The sequence below is a fragment of the Lynx rufus genome, unplaced genomic scaffold (assembly GCF_022079265.1).
Source record: "Lynx rufus isolate CCGP_SWC_20201006 ecotype Redwood Valley unplaced genomic scaffold, mLynRuf1.p SCAF_5, whole genome shotgun sequence".
NCBI classification, from domain to species: Eukaryota; Metazoa; Chordata; class Mammalia; order Carnivora; family Felidae; genus Lynx; species Lynx rufus.
The window spans coordinates 97,750,518-97,768,060 of NW_025814867.1; the positions used below are offsets into that span (position 1 = coordinate 97,750,518).

Sequence of the window (17,543 nt, forward strand, 5' to 3'; positions counted from 1 at the left end):
TCCATGCTCAGTATGGGACCCCAGAGCCAGACTCGAGGCTCAATCCCACAACCCTGAGGTCATGACCTGAGTCAAAATCAAGAGTTGGATACTTAACCAACTGAGCCACCCAGGTGCTCCCGAATTAACCTGTTCTAATTTGGCTTGTTCTTGGTGCTAGAAGAACCAAAGAGAGCAAAGTATCCTTCTACCGAATTGCAGATTTCTCTCTGGTATGGATCACTCTCTTAATACAATAGGGAAAGTCAGACCTAGTCACAGACACTGGAAATAGAGATCTAAACAAGAAGACCCTGGGGCTCAGTTGGTTGAGATGAGACTCTTGATTTTGGCTAAGGTTATGATCTCACGGTTAGTGAAATTGAGCCTGGGGTTGGGCTCTGTGCACTCACAGCGCAGAGCCTGCTTGAGATTATCTCTCTCCCTCTTTTTCTGTCCCTCCTTTACTGGTGCATGCTGTCTCTCTCACAATAAACAAACAAACAAATAAACAAACAAACATTTTAAACAAGAAGACCCTGATCCTGTACCTCATGGAGTTAATACAGCGGTGGGGTGGTAGTGTGTGTGTATGTGCAGAGACCATAAGCAGTTTCATGTTCACAAATATATAAATATGTTTAGAAAGTGGTGTGTGCTATTCAAGAAGTACAACAACAAAAAATAGGATGAAGAATGGCTGGGGGCACGGGGAATGATCATGAGTGGACTTTCTGAGGAAATAATACCAGAACTAAATTAATGCTGAATAATATGAAGGATCCAGTCAAGGGAACATCTGGAGTACGAGAAATTTGATCTCCGTATTCTTACAGGTTACTCAGAATTGTGCTCCCAACGTGTATATGTATTAGAGTTGAGGAGCAAGGAGCTGTCTGTTAGCTATTAATGATGTATAATTAAGAGGTATGCTTCAGGGCAACAAATTGATTTTCCTCTTTATCCTGATAGTAAACACAGCAATAGTAAGCACTCAGAAATGGACTAAAAATGCTCAACTGTATCTCCTTAAAGTTTAACAAACTTGCTGTGTGTGAAAAACAAAGTTGGTTTGGCCACAGAGGGACTGGATTCATTGCTACTCTTAGCTTTCCTTTTGAGTTCCATTGCATGCTCTGGTAACAGGAATCAGTAAAGGAGGCACAGGGTTTCTTGAACCATCATGTATCCTTTTGGCAAATCATTTTTTCTAGGAGTAACATCACCCCCTTATCTCTTTTTCTGTGTATCCAGGCCATAAGTGAAAGTGGACGGTCAAACTGAGTATCTTTAGATTTATTTTTTTTTTTTAAGTATTACTCTCATAGCAGGCCAAGATTTAGCACAGAACTTTTCAAGAATATGTAGTTATCTTTCCATTTCAGGTGAGTACAGGAAATCTGTTCTTTTCATCTTTACTTTCATTCCAAAGTAGAAATTTCTCCAAATGCTTCATTCAAAATTAAATTGTTTATCTCTAACTAGACAAGGACGTGTAGTGGTAAATTATTGAAATTGATGAGATTTGATTGAATTTTCCTGAGTTTAATGTGTCTAATCAACATTACACTCACAGCATTATTATTTTCCCATTGCTTGCTGCTGTAACAGATGACAGCATTACCATGACCCAGGCTGATACTATATGAAAAAATGCACAAGGAAGTAGACAGTCTACTGTGGGCATTTGAAAAATGGAGCCAAATAGCATTTTCAGAAACGATTAAGTTTTTAGATGAGAGGGCTTAATTTTTTTTTTCACCAGAGAAACTAAAAAATCTCTAAATACAATTTTTGATAGGCTTTACCTCCATTCCAATTTGTAAACGAAACTATGATGTGATTGATAACACAACATTGTTATCAGTGATACCATTGAATGAATCATGGTGCTGTTCTTATCACAATCATGGCAACCAGAAATGGAGGAAAGAACTACTTTCTCAAAAAAAAACACAGTATAAAATCTTCACTATGTAACTTAAATGAGCTAATATTTGTCATCCAAACCATGACTGAGAAATTTTGCTTTTAAAAACAACTATCCAAGTGACCAGAATGTTAAGTCATAATGGAAGAAGGTCATTATCATACTGCAGCTTCAGGTACTACAAATTAAAAAGATACAGAGCACTTCTTATAATTTGCAATCATGCACTAAAATGTTATAGAATATCACGTACTCTTAAAGAGTGTGTATGGCAATATATGCCTGAAATTATAAACCATTTTGACATTTTGTTCTACTCAAGTTGTGTATTTGAGAGCATATATCAATGACAAATTCAAGAAAACAGCTGGGCCAAGGTTAGAAGTTGGCAGTAAAGCATATAAGAAATACATTTCTGATCAGTTTTGTTTGGCATATTTCAACACCTGAGACCTGTTGAGACCCAGAAGCACTACTTGTACAGTGAGTATATTTAGTTTATTCAGCCTGTCAAAATTTTCAGCAATATACATCATTTTCTGTCATCATAAAGACATGAATACAGTTTGTCTACAAAGTACCAAATAGAGATTTGTTCATTGTAGTAGCTATCGATGCTCAAAGTAGGTATTGAAATCTCAAATGTATTTATCCACTATTCTGTACTGGATTTTTAAGACGTAAAAATATAAACTGTAGAATTATAAAATAATTTACATATCATCTTTCTAATGTAATTCAGTTATTTTATAGATGGGGAAATGGAAACAGCGAATAGGTCTAGACAAGTACAGAGTGAGGGATGAGCAATGCGGTACTCTTCTTCCTTATACTCTATAACACCGAACAATCATTTTTGCTATTTTTATCTTAAAAATGCATGCAAATGGTAAAAAAATTTTGAAAATAAAGTGGTACACAAGGATATAAAATGAAAAATATTTCTTCCTCAACTTCCAGTGCTATTCCCAGAGTTAAACAGGTCCAAGTGTATTTATGTACAGAAATGTGCCAACATACCTTCATTTTAAAAATAGAGAGGGAAAAACAAATAAATAAAAATACAGAGAAAATCATATCATTCCAGTTTCCCATGTATTTTCTTTGTTTTCTTAATACCATATCTCAGAGATTTTATGGTATTTATACTATAGTATATTATGCTGTATCATCTTTTTTAATTGCTACCTAATATTTTCTTTTATAGATTTAACAAAATGTACTTAACTAGTGCCTAATTTATGGATGTTCGGTTATTTCCAATTTCTTTTCTATTCAAAAATATTATAATAAACAGCCTTCTACATGTATTTTGTACTCATTTTAATATACATAATATAATCTAGAATATTTACATAATTAAAGTGTTTATGGCTATTAAGAATTTTTCCTCATGAACATTGGTTTTTTTTGAGTTTATTAATTTGAGAGAGAGAGAGAGAGAGAGACTGTGCATGCGAGTGAGGAAGGGGCAGAGAGAGAGGGAGAGAGAGAGACTCCTAAGTAGACTCTGTCCTGTTAGCACAGAGCTCGATGTGGGGCTTGAAGCCATGAACTGTGAGATCATGACCTGAGCTGAAATCAAGAGTCGGACAGCTTAATTGACTGAGGCACCCAAGTGCCCCCCTCATAAACATTGCTCTAATATATACTTGTAACAGCAGTGTATGAGAATTTCTGCTTTTCCACAACCTCACCAAAACTGAGTTTGAACAACTTTTTTCCAATCTGAAAAGTGAAAATGATATTTTATCATTATTTTGATTTGCTCTTTTAATTTATGAGTTAGATTTAAAAACATTTAAAGTGTTTACTAGTGTTTGTATTTCTTTTTCTGTAAATTGGTATTAATTTTTTTTTTTTTTACTTTTTCTGTAGAGGTTTTTATAAAATCTTTTATTGATGTGTATAACCGGTGTTTATATCACAGAAAGTAACACTTTCTGTAAGGGGTGTTTAAAATATTTTTGTTTTGGGGGCACCTGGGTGGCTCAATTGGTTAAGCTTCTGACTCTTCATTTCTGCTCAGGTCACGATCTCATGGTTCACAGGTTCCAGCTCCCCATTGGGGCTATCAGTGAGGGCCCACTTGGGATTCTCTCTCCCCTGCTCTCTGGCCCTCCCCCACTCATTCTCCCACGCACGTTCTCTCTCCCTCTCAAAATAAATAAATTAACTTTAAAAAAATAATAAAAATTAAAATATAACATTTTTTAGTTTTTAATTTGCTGTTTGACTTTTACTATAGACTTTTTCTGTGGCTAGATTTATCAGTTAGTTCCTTTATGGTATAGAAAACTCCTATCAAAAAATTATCCATATTTTTTTCTAGTACCTTGGTGATTTAGTCTCTTTCAATATTTACATCTTTAATTCAACAAAAATTTATTTTTGTGCATTATATGTTTTAAAAATATTTATTAACACTTATTTTGGGGCATGAAAATAAATTTTTATTTCATTATTTGAAATAAAAGAGTCACTTTTTTGTCCCCTGAACTTTTTATAGGAAGTCACTAAAGCACTAAGGCAGAAAAAAAAAGTGCTAGAATAAGAACTAAAATGTCAAAATGGCATATTTTTCTTTTATTTATCAATCACTGATGTCTATTGTTTATGACATAGGAAAATCTCGAGAAACTTTTTTACTTGTGAGAATAAATTATTGTATTTTGATAATTCCAGCAATGATTAAATCAGTGAAAGCATCATAGAATAAATCAAACCCCTAGCGAGATACTTTTAACAGTAATTCCAGTTCATATGGTAATGTTAATTTTACTTACTTAAGAGAAGCACTTACTTATCAGTAAGACCTTATAACTGTACAAATAAAATCAAAATATGAACGTTGTAATTTAAGCAGGATGCAATAGCCAGGTGATAAATAGACATATTTGTACCTTGAAAAGTTCCCTTCCAGTCACCTTCATTACCGAAGGGCATTTACTTCGTTTGCTTTTCTAATGCTTAAAAAGCAGCTCAAAGACTAGAAGGGGTCTGATGGCTTTCATTTTTGAAAGTTTGTAAGTAAGTAAAGTAAATAATTAAGCTAGAAGAGTGGACTATTTAGCAATAAAAGAATATTATTCAATTTAACAGCTGTTCTATTCATGACTGGAATTGACAAGGAGAGACCTAAGGACAGGTGAGATGTGAAATCTAAGTGAGGGAGAGGAATCAGGAAATGTAATTTAACTTTTTTCTACCCTTTATTTTTAATAGAATGTTCATTTTTCTATTGTAAAAGTAAGACATCAGCCTTGTAAAACTATTTGGAAAACACAAAACAGAAAAGAAGACAATAAAATCACCCTTGATATTATGATTGTCACTTAGAAGATCAATCATTATTAACATTTTGATGTGTGTATGTGTGCGTTCAAAAATATAGGATTATACTCTGCGTGATTGTGGATTCTGATTGTTCAAGTAGCAATATATTGTGAACATTTGTTTGTGTTAATAAATAAATTTTCTGTGGCATGATTTTTTTGTTGATTTTATAGTGTTCCACTCAATGGATGTGTTATAATAATTTAGCCAATCTCTTACTCTTGGACATGCAAGTTGCTTCCAGTTTTTCTCTATTCAAAATAACATATGGGTCACCTAGGTGGCTCAGTCGGTTTAGCATCTGACTTCTGCTCAGGTCATGATCTCACGGTTCATGAGTTTGAGCTCCGCATTGGGTTCTGTGCTGATAGCTTGGAGCCTGGAGCCTGCTTCAGATTCTGTGTCTCCCTCTTTCTCTGCCTCTTTCCTGCTCACTGTCTCTGTCTCTCCCTGTCTCAAAAATAAATTAACATTAAAAAAATTAAAAAAATATAACATATGATGAATGTTGTTGTGTACACATTTTTATGAACATCCCTGATTATGTCCTTTGGATAAATTATTATAAGCAGAATAGAGTCACAAATATATGCGTTTTTCAAGCTTTTGACGCATTTAGCTATACCACTTACCTGTTGTTGCGGCTTGGTCAGCAGTTTTTGCAAGTGTCTGCTCATATCTTAATCAGTTCTTGATATGTAACTTTATATGGCTCAAAGAAAAACTATCAGTGGTCTCAGAAGGATGAGTACAGAGGGGTAGAGGAGGTCAACCAGAGTTAAGTGACGTTTTTGTCTAGGAGATGTTGCAGGCTGCCACAGGCTATGGAGAGCAGCTCCAAAATGAACTTGCATTTTCAGAAGCGGTTCAGACTCTGAATGTTAACTTGGCACAGTTGAAATGTCCCTATTTGCTTTGAGGCAATGGCTTGACCCCTCAGGCACACCCCATGTATTCAGTGATTGAGACCACTTACTCATACTAATCATTGCACACAGAAAATACATAAAAGATTTGTATTCATCACTCAATATATTTTGCTCCTCAAGAGTCATGAAACATTCAGGGTATACTAACTGGCAAATGCACACCTGGAGTATGTTACTTAGCTTTAGAAACTGCTAATTTAAAAAAATCAAATATTTAATTTTGAGGAAAAAAAATCAGTTTTGGATTTTGAGCATATATATCATCTTTCATTTTGGCCCAATTAACCCAGCAGGTGTGTGCAAATTAGGTCACTACTTTGTCACCGTGGTAACATGCTTTGGGGAGGTGGATCTTAACCACCTCCAACACAGGTGATGTTGGCTGAGTTAGTATTAGGAGATGCTTTACAAACAAACAAGGCAGAATTTAATATGTCAGAGTGTAGAAAATAGGTCTGATGCTGGGTGTCAACAGATAATATTCTGTGACATGAAAAATAAGTACAACCTCAAATTTATATCAACAGGAGATAGCTAATGAGCCTTAGAAACAGAACTTACACGTAAAACTTACTGACAGTCACTCACGAGGTGATTGCCTCAATCTGTCATGGAGCATGGGGTATGGGGGTCAGGGTCAGGTTCCCTGGAATTTAAGGATTTTTCGAGCTAAGTCATGGTTTTCAGCGGATCAACTCCTTCCTTTCCCCTCATTATAGGGACTAGAATCTAGTCAGTACCTAGGGGTTTTTAAAAGGACAGCGTCTCATCATTTCTTTTAAGTGCTATTTTGGATCATTATTTGGAATTGCTTATGGGTTAGGAAGTTGGCAGACTTGGTCTACGCCAGCACTCCAGCATTAATACAAGTCTCTAACTCAGGCTTCTTCTCACCAGGTGGAAAAATCAGACATGCTTCAAGATCGCTGGTAGAGATTGTGCAATCTGTTTGGCTGCTGAAGGTTCCAAATCATGTGGGCATTCTGCAGCCCCACAGAGTGGTAGAATTTCTTCACTTATCACTGACAAGTTCACACCTCTTTTGGTCATTAAAATTGTAAATCTGCATTATCAGATGCAGAAAACAGCCCAAACTAATGATATTAAATGCATTTCCAAGAAAATGCATCTTCCATGACCTCTTTTAGCACCCACTTATGGATTATATTTTCATTGAGCCTGTGGGGCCAATTCATATGCGGCTTTATGTTTTTTCATTTGTCCTCCTATATTGCCTTATATCTGTATCATTTGTTATAATTTTAAAGTATTTATGTATACCATATTTCATTTTTTGTGGTATTTTACACATGGCATTTCAGAAACTTAAATCCCTCTAGTGTTTATTTTCAGTTGGTTGTGACCGCAGCTTTATTACTTATTTCATGTGTTTTCAATAGTTAATATTTACAAAACACTGAACAAACTCTTCAAGATTGCTTTCTATAATCTCCCTTTCCATGCGTCAAAGATGAGAGGTACAGAGAAGAGTCATAGTGACTTACCCTGTGTCACAGAGTGTATGAATTCACTTTCAAAGGAGGATCAAGGACCCCTCGTTTCCAGTTCTTTTTTTTTTTTTTCCTTTCTTTTTTTTTCTTTTCTTCTCTTATTCAAATCTCTCAGTAGTCTTCTGGGTTTGGAGACTTACAAAAATGGTGCCATTGCAAAGTGGAGAGCCGTTGACTCAACTCTTTATCTCTCACTTCTCCTTCAGCATATATTCTCTCCCTATATTCAGGTCTTCCTTTCCCATCTACTCCCCAGTGGATGCTGAAAAACATTTCTTTTGAAGAGTTGGTTCATAACGTACAGAAAGCCCTGAAGTCTCAGTAAAATCTGTTCTTACTAAGGGTAAGGGTAGGCATTTTTCACTGGTGAACAGCATGTCATATCTACCCTGACGGTTAGTGGAACAAGGCCTGTGGCAGCACAAATTAGCATTGGAACAGAGCGTTATCACAGTGGAATCCCAGGTGGATTTAGGAATAAGACTCTAAACAAAAATATGTGGAGGGATTGAATCCATCAAATCTAATAAAGGAAATTATAGTAGATTCAGGGAACTTGGACCCCTGAATTGTAGTAACCAAGCTGGGGAAGAAATGGGCAGTTAAACAAAGTAGTGCTGTATCTTTCATTGTTTGATGAAATAATTTTTGCCCCTTTTAACTGGTATGTTGAAAAAAAAAGCCTGGTATATTTGAAACAAAGAGCTTACACAGTCACTGAGCTGGTTGGTTTTTATACCTTCCTTTACTGAGTATTGTCCTTCAGTACAATACAGAGCCATTTCTTTGTTCTCACAAGCTAGCAGTTAAATTGTATGTAAATGTATGCAAATTAGATGCTGTCTAATAAAGAGAGTCATTAGATGGAAGAAATATTTAGTTTAGAAAAAAAAAGCAGGTGTATTGTGTAAAAGAAAATGTAAGGCTACAAAAAAGCCCAAACTTCTGTGGACAGTTATAGAAAAAAATTATTAAAATAGATTTTTAAAAGACTTACGTCTTCCTGACCTTTCCTTTGTGCTTATATATATGTGTGTGTTTTTTAAATATTTACATATAAAACTAGGGGATTGGCTTCCTTCCCAGAATTACTGGAAGCACCTTCACCAGGAACATTTGGACTTGAATAATCTCCACAGCAGCATTTTCTTTCTTGAATTAAATGAATTGTAAAATGGATGATTGGCTCAGGAACACTGACTGCTTTTGTGGGTTCCTTTCCTTTAGGTTGAGAGGCTTATGGCTCCATGGTGGGTAGCTTGCAACTGATGATCTTGGCTACTTTAAGGTTCCCCTTCCAAGCTAGTCCACCCCAGCCTTATAAAAGCTACTGTAGGCTCCTTAAAAGATACGTAGACCATAAACTTCTTTAGAGGAACCAACAGTTCTTTTTGAGCTTGATCAATGCTATATTGAATGTTTAGCACAATACTTAGCACTTACTAGGCACTCACATTTATTTTTGAAAGACTAAATGAATGATTGAGTAAATAAAGAAAAAGTAATTTGACATATGTTAAACATTTTAATGGTCAATAAAGTGGTTATGGGTATGTCAAATACTTTTGTAGTCCCCAGCAAACAGTTAGTAAAGCAATTGCCCAGATTTGCATACAGCAGTTACAGGTTAAGCACACAGTGAAATACATACTTTACTGTCTAGTTTCCTCAAGCCCACAGTAACAAATGTGTCAAGTGCTCACCATGTCCATCACTCATTATGGCAGCTGTTGTGGGGGGCAAAAATGAAAAGCCAGAGTGGTTTCTCTCTGGGAGCTCCTAGTGTTCCAGAGGAATCAGACACATACCACCTACTTAAAACATAGCTAACCATACACAGTAGAGTTACAGCTAAAATATTATGGGAGCACCAGAAAAAGAGAGAGAGAGAGCAAGAGGGAGAGAAATTCTGACTGAAGAGTATCTGAGATGGTTTCCTAGATTCCTGGAGGAAAGTGGGATTGAAGGAATGAATCCTTTGAAGGTCACCAGGAGCAGATGGTTGGCCATGGTTGGTAGAGAAAAGGCAAGTTGCAGAATTCTCTAAGTTGCAGTACCAAGTTAATACAAACATACTAGATTTTCTTCTATTCTCTTATGCATTTCCAGCAACAGCTTGATTTTAACCTCTGTAGAAACACAAATGAGAGCTGTGTAATGGATACATGAATGACGAAAGCTAAATTATAACTCCAAGTCAAAATTCTAATCACATTCAGCTACTGAATAGGAAATAAGGTAAAGTATGCAAAAAATTTTATAACTTTTTAATTCTAAGGCATTAAATATATAAAATTATATTATTGTTCATAATGTTTAAGATTGTCCATGGTATGAAATAAAATTTAGGGGATAAGAGGTTTAGAGACCTAGAATTGGGGAATCTCATGTATAGGTAGTGCCTTACAGTTTACAAAGTACCTTCCTAAATTACTGTTTTATTTTATTATCACAACAACTTTTGAGGTTTCAGAACTGGCCTTATTATTTCCATTTCACAGGTGAGGGAACTGAACTACTGAGAAGTTAAGTGACTTAGCTGAGGTCACAGGGTAAATATCAGAGCCAGGTTTTCCTGAAAAGCTGTTCAATTCTTTTCATATACCTCATTATCACCCAGAAACAATGCATAGGATAGTTCTATAGCTACATAAGAAGCATACATCCTGGGGGTGCCTGGGTAGCTCAGTCAGTTGAGCATCCAACTTCTGGTTTCAGCTCAGGTCATGATGTCATGGTTCATGCGATTGAGCCCCACATCAGGCTCCATGCTGACAGTGCAGAGTCTGCTTGGGATTCTCTCTCCCTCTCTCTCTCCTGCCCTCTTTCAGTTGCACGTATGTTCTCTCTCTCTCTCTCTCTCTCTCTCTCTCTCAAAATAAATAAACTAAAAAAAATTTAAAAAAGAAAGAAGCATACATCCTTTTTCTAATTTGATTCCAAACATTTTTTATCTATTTGGTTTTATAGCCACCTGTTGTCCATTTTGATATAGGTAAAATATGCAAGGCTGAAACTGAGGAATGCACACATGGGCAAAAATGGTTATTTTGATAACTGATATGGATATTAAAATCATGATGGGTCTATGGATTGAAAGCATTTTAATGTATTTTTCTTGACTTTTGAGTAAAAGAAAAGATTTCCATGTGAAGGTGCAAAATATGCCCTACCGAACTCATCTTGGAGGTAACCAAAGGGCTGTGGGACTAACAGCTTTTGATATTACTTAGTGCTTATTATTGTTATTATTATTATTTCTTTTTAATTATGCAAAGTGCTAATCAGTTTGATTATGCACAGTGCTAATCAGGTTAATTATGCAAAGTGCTAATCAGTTCTTCTTGAAGCACACAAGGAGAGCAGAGGTGCTGGCGGTGAATGGCGTTGGTTGATGGGGTAGTCACGGCAGTCATTCCTTATTAAGATAGGAGTAGACAAGATAGCAAGGGGATTTTTCCATAAAAATAAGGAGGAAAGGAGAGAGAACTATGAGCACACGAAAGACTGTGGTTTTGGCAGGACGGTGCTTACGCATCGAAAGCTGTTTTTCCCCCTGTTGCGTAGTTTGGTTGGATAGTCTCTGCTATATTTTGAAGGCACTCATTTGAAGCCAAAAAGACTGCAGAGGGAAAGAAACAGAGTATTGTATAGCTAGACAAGTTGTCAAAACAACTTATTGTAGTTGGCAAGCACCAATTCCTGGGAGGACAGTAGAGGAAGTAGAATCTAATAGACCTATACATGAAAGAGGACATCAATAAAGAGAATTGAACAATTAAAGGAGTGCCATTCTGATAAAATAAACAGGGCCATCTCACCACCACATTGTTAGTGGGATGGCCGTCTGTGTAGCATATTTCCTGAGATGAACTGAGGGCTTCTTGGTGCTGGCAGTGGTCTCTACTGAGGGTGGTGATGACGAATATGACAATAAGAGTTTTATGTAATAGCTCCTAGTTGGATCAGCCTTGTTGCTGCAGAAATCAAAGTGAATTTTAATATTAACTTGCAGGTCTGTGCTTATTAAGCTGGGTGACTTCCTGTGAAGATGAGTTTATAGCAATATGTTCATATGTTTTTATAGAACAATGACCATGGAGCTCCCCTAGGAAAGCCCTTTTTATTCACTCCTCCTGTTCTATTCTGTGGTTTGATAAGCTATCATGCAATGCTGCGATACCCACTTGTTTGAATGTATTCAAAGAGCAGAAAGCATTTCAGGATTACTAAGTGAATATTCTTTTTTTTTTTTAAAGAAATATGTTCGGTCCATGTGACTTTTCCTTTACTCTGGAATTTGAGCAGGAGATTTAGAAGTCATTTATAAAGGGGAGGGTCTGCTTCCCCCTTTACAACCTGATAAACCAAGTATTTATTTACTTTTCCTTTTCAGGCCTCTGCCTAAGTACAGCTCATCTTCACAAATGCCTGTAGTGAGCTTGATTTCTGGAAATGTCCAAATAATGGTAAGACTCCTACAGAGGCAAAGTCATGGGTGATATCTTCAGAGTAGGACATATTAATGAGGGATTTGTCCAGACAGCACTGGTATTGGAATAAAGACAGGCCTTCAGTTTTCATTTTTATTTTAACCAGGACCAATTTCATTTTAAAATATGAAGAGAATGTCATAAATCTTTGGTTTCCAAGGAGAGTCTGGAAAGGAATAGATTGTTAGAGGACAGCGCCCACAAATTGAGAAAGCCTGTTGGGGGCCCTTTGAGAATTTGGCTGGAAAATTCTGTTATAAGCAGTCCTTCTGCTCAGCTTCATGGGAACATGGTTTCAGAAATGAAACATTGCTTCTGTGTTCCCCATCCCCCCCAAAACTAAGATTAAGATGAAATGTTCATATTACCACTTTATCAAAAGTCTTTTGAGTTATTTCTTGATAAGTTTAAAAAATTCCCAATGATTCTACCCAAAGGATACCTTGCCAGTTCCACTCATTGACAGTATACTAAACTTGATTTCTGATGAAGTCATTTTAAAGCAGAGACCTTGCTATGTAAGGCATTTTAAGAGGTTGCTGGAAGGTTTCAAGGAGAAAATGATATGAACCAAATGGCAAACAAAAATTAATTTAGCTAATATGTCCAAACTTCTGATTAATTACACACTTGCACCCACATCACACACACTCCCACACACAGACCCACTCATCCCTTTATGAAACTACTACTATTTTATAAAATGTGTATTATGTGCCAGTAAAAGTACCATTTACCATCCTGAATAATGGAGATGCAATTATTCAAAAAGAAACAAGTGCCCAGCATTATGGAGCTCACCCACACAGGACAAGATGGTATTTTTCTCATGATCTGCAGGCTTAAGAACACAGAGTTTGTACTTTATTCCTTCTCAAAACTTTTCTCCTTAGTAATCTATATAATTCAATTAGCTAGCACTAGTATCTTTATATTTGCTAAATAAGAAGTTGTACTAGATGGTTTCCAAGGTATCTTCATTTCAAATATGCTGTGCTAGAGTTATTTAGATAATCTGATTATACTATAAAATGAATTTATTCTCTATTAATGATGTGAAGAGCTTTAGGTTCATACACAGTCTCTCTTAGACTTTGATCTTTGAGAAAATAAGGTAATTTTTGACTAATTCTGTGGACACAGCTTCCTTGGATTTAGGTCAAAATTGAATATATAAAGGGTGGACTTTGGAATCCACCGTTAACTGAGTTTGAATCCTGGCTCTTTCAGTTACTAGCTGAGCAAGTCATAACTGCTTTGAGCCTCTGTTTCCTCATAGTTCCTATTTCACAGGGTGGTTATGAGTATTAGTTGAAATAAACTATATAAATCACTGAAGTCAATGCCCAGCGGCACCCTGGAACATAGCTTTGCTCCATAGTCAGTCCCTTTTTCATTTCTGGCAACTGTAGCCTTTCTGGCTCTTGCTACCAAAAATATCTTGAACTAATTCAACTTCCTTTCCCCAAGCTGCTTTTTCTTGCATTAAGCCTGTACTTCAATTAACTTGGTATTTTTTCTCCCATTACATCTTTATAGTTTATTTCTCCTTGCTCTCCTTCTTATGTACGTTGACTACTTGCCTGCTTTTTCTGAGTCAATTTTTGGGTACTTGTGTTTACCATATGTAATATAGCCTTGATTGCAACAACAAAAAATATGTGCAACTATAACTCAAGTCAATTATACAGAAATATGCTGTTTAAGTCAGAGCTGGACTATAGTTGTTTATGTTTTTGATTTCTGACCATACTGGAAACTTCTTGAGGGCAAGGATAGTGTCTTTAATTCTTGTATTCCCAATATTTATCATGTGCTCTACCAAGAGGAATCTCACAAGCTAACAAGGGGCAAGAGTTTTAAAACAGTAACACGTATGATCTACGAGTAGGAAAAGTGTTGAGGAAGAGAAGATGTTGAGGCTTCGTGTAGTAGATACTGGGAAGGCTTCCAAGAACAAATAATGTCTAAGTTTGCCCTTTAAAAAAAGTTCTTATTTTCTTTTCCTGGAGGAAAGAGGGAAGAAAAATAAATTTTATGCAGGAATAAGAGCTTATGTGTACAAACAGTTGATTGGTGGCAGGAAAGCAGGGGATCAGGTGACAGAAAGGAAGTCTAGAAAGTTAAATTGGGAATGTATTATGAAGGACCTACAAGCTGTTTAATGTTTTGTGTGAATAATCTTCACTTTCCAACATGAATGTATTTTTGTGTTCAAGACAACACTATGTCACAAGAATATGGACAGGAGCTTTTTTATGTGTGAAAAAAGAAATGGTGAGATTTAGCAATCAATGAATGCAAGGAAAAAACAATGAGGGATCAAGGTCTGAATCCAAGTCCAAGCTGGATTCCATACTTGCTTTATGACCTTAAATAATTCACTTCATCTTCCTGAACCATGTATCCTTTAACATCACTTTCTACCTCTCATTTAAATGTATATGAGCTTAAGTCACTTCTATTGATTATAATTAAAGAGGGCTCCTACTTTGGATGGTTTGGATCTCATGATTTGAAGACGATGGTCTTGTTTAATGAGAAAAATGAATTTGTACTAGTAGCACATGTAATGTTAAGCCAGAGGTAAGATATTTGGGGAGGAAAGGAAAATGAATAAGAACGATATTGTTCTGGCCGGAAGAAGGTGAAAAGGTCTTCTAAAAATAAAAATAAAATGATGGCTATCAGAAGACTGTAAGAAGGCAGAGATACTGAAAAATCGGTTTAATGGATTTTTGCATTTGGGGCGTAGACATAGACCCATAGACCTGATGGAAAAAAAGATGCCAGGGAGTAACCTAACTTCCCTACCCTGTGTGTTGAAAGTTAACTATCTATGACTGATAACTAACCAAAATATGACATGGGAGATGCGATGTGCAGAGGATTTAATAAGAGGATAGCAGCAAGTGGTTTACAAAATTTGAGGCCTGCATATTTTCATATGAGTGCTCATATCCCTTGACTTTCTTCTATCACAGAAGAAAATTCTTCTCAGTTCCCCTCCTTCCCTTCCTTCTAAGAATTCTGTTCATGCTGGTGAAGTGTCAGGACTTTGGTAATGTAGAACCAGGGGAATGGAAAACAACTGGAAAAGTGACCTTGGCTGGGGGAGGGGCAGATGACTTACCAAGTGGCAAGAGTTTACTAGAATAAGAGGAAAAGAACAGAGATGGGAAGAACAATGGGAAGAAGAAAGGAGTGGGGGATACTTGTGAGGAAAAGACAGGATGAGGAGAGGTCAGTGCTGGAGGTGAAAATGAGAGAGATTCTAGGGCACTGTTTCTGTCCATATTCAATGTGGCTAAGACAAAGAGGAGGGATTCTTCTCTCCCTCCTTTTGGTGTGTTTTGTTTTGTTTTGTTTTGAGAAACTAAACAAAATGGGATGTTTTTTTTTTCTTTTGTTTGTTTTGTTTTTTAGTGTGTTTTCTCCTTGGCAGCTTTTTTTTTTTTGTAAACAAGATTAGGTAAAACATCGCCACAATTTTGTTCTCACATTTCCACCTCCATCACCAACACAACACAGTGAAGAAGTGAGGCTCAGAATTATCCCAGTGTTCAGGAATCTGTGGGCTTCTGTGATTTATGCTCTGTTTATCAGTTGTTCTTGATGTTAAGTTTAACACCAGAAAAATACAGGAGAGGAAGGATGATGGCCGACTAGTATGTGATCCGTATCAGATGGCAGTTCCCTCAAGATGGCCTGATTTCTAGTACATTTCACCTACGTGCTGCTCTTAATTCATGTTTTTTTACTTGTGAGGGGTCAGCTCTGCAAAGCAATTTCATATTAACCACAGCAAATTCAGGAATTCAAAAGGAAAAAACTTTTTATTTCAGGCACTATTATGTTTTGGAATAATCTTTGGAGGATGAGAGGTAATTAAGATTCCTATAAGAAATGATAGCAAGTAAACATTATCTAATAAAACGCTGTTAGTTGTCGTTGTTATTTAGGAATTAGTTATAGTTCAACCAGCGTAACTGTTATGTCATGAAATCATTCTCTGTAAGATTGACTACTAACATATGTGGACATACTTCAGTTGATGTGTCTGGGAACTTGGTGCCACCCCAGGGCTGGGATTTCCACGTCTGTGTGAAGACTTCCTGACATAAATAACATCTTTTATAAGGTGAACTGTATACATTATCTAATGTCCATTTGGGAAACTTTCTTGTGTTTTTACTTTTGGCATTTAAAAAAAAAAAAGAACATAGTTTAATAAACCCACATTTATTTTATTGTATTTTAAAAAGGAATTCCCACTGGATTATGTAACGTTAAACATATGGCTACACAAAGATTAGAAAAGCTGTGGCCATCAGGAATAAATATTGGTAATAACACTGATAGAATTTCACACATGCAGTTTAATGTGTGAAAAGTAAGAAAGACTTCCATAGAACTCAGATAAGGAAATAGGCTTATTTTTTAACAAAAGTATAAATGAAGTCGTTTGTTATTAAAATGGTAGCCTTTGAAATTGGCTTCCTGCTTTTGCACAAGAGGAAACACTTTAAGTTAGGTGATTTTTTTCCCCTCTGATGAGAATGAAAAATAATCAAAACAATCTATACACATTTTATTATGAAAAAAACCTTGGAAGAATTCTATTGGTATAAGCTAATGCGAGATGACAATTTGTTTATTAAAAAGTGTTTTTCATGTCCTCTTCTATTGGCCATGCGCAACTGGTATAAACAAAGATCCTGTGTATGGTAAAGGATTTGCATTCCTTTGCATGTTTAGGCATTCTTTAGCAGGACTTATTTTTCTGTTTATTGACAGTACTCCTCAGGTCTTTGCACAATTATGTGTACATCAGCAGTGGCAACGTTTGAGTGGGCGGTAAGGGTTCCTTAGTTAAAGTAGCCAAAAGAATAGAAATATTCATTGTATTGGTTTTGGTGCTTTGGGCCAAATACATTTGCTCCACAAGAGTCCCACTGCACAGGACAAACTGCTATGTTCAGAAGACACGCAGGCAGCTGAAGAGTCAAGAAAAGCTGCACTGGTTTTGTTTGGGGAGGGCCTGGCTTTTCATCTGCCTGGGAAAGGAGCAGGCCTTATTGCCAGTTGCCAAGCGTTCTAATGCTGAGAAGTGTGTCAGCTGTGGTTACTCTGGGGATTTGGTTGACAATAAGCACTTTTCCTTGAGAAAATCAGCATAGATGCCACACATTGGAATTGTACAAATTGCTTTTATTTTCTATTTTAACAATTAAAGAATTAAATTTGCTTTTCCTTCTTTTCCCAGCTGTTGCAGCTTCCTTGTTTTTTAGCTCAGATGATGGGCGAAACACACACTCTCTTAAGAGGAAAGCCCACTTTTTTCCTCCTGTGTGGACTTCTTGAG

The 17,543-nt window shown here is 36.3% G+C and overlaps 1 protein-coding gene across 1 annotated transcript in view; it reads left to right on the forward strand.

Moving 5' to 3' along the window:
- ZBTB20 (zinc finger and BTB domain containing 20) overlaps window positions 1–17,543 on the forward strand; it is a 763,926-nt gene that overhangs the window by 218,658 nt on the left and 527,725 nt on the right. Inside the window, exon 7 of the mRNA XM_047100214.1 lies at window positions 12,082–12,154. The gene's annotated coding sequence lies outside the window, so the exon portion shown is untranslated. The remainder of the gene's footprint in view (window positions 1–12,081; window positions 12,155–17,543) is intronic.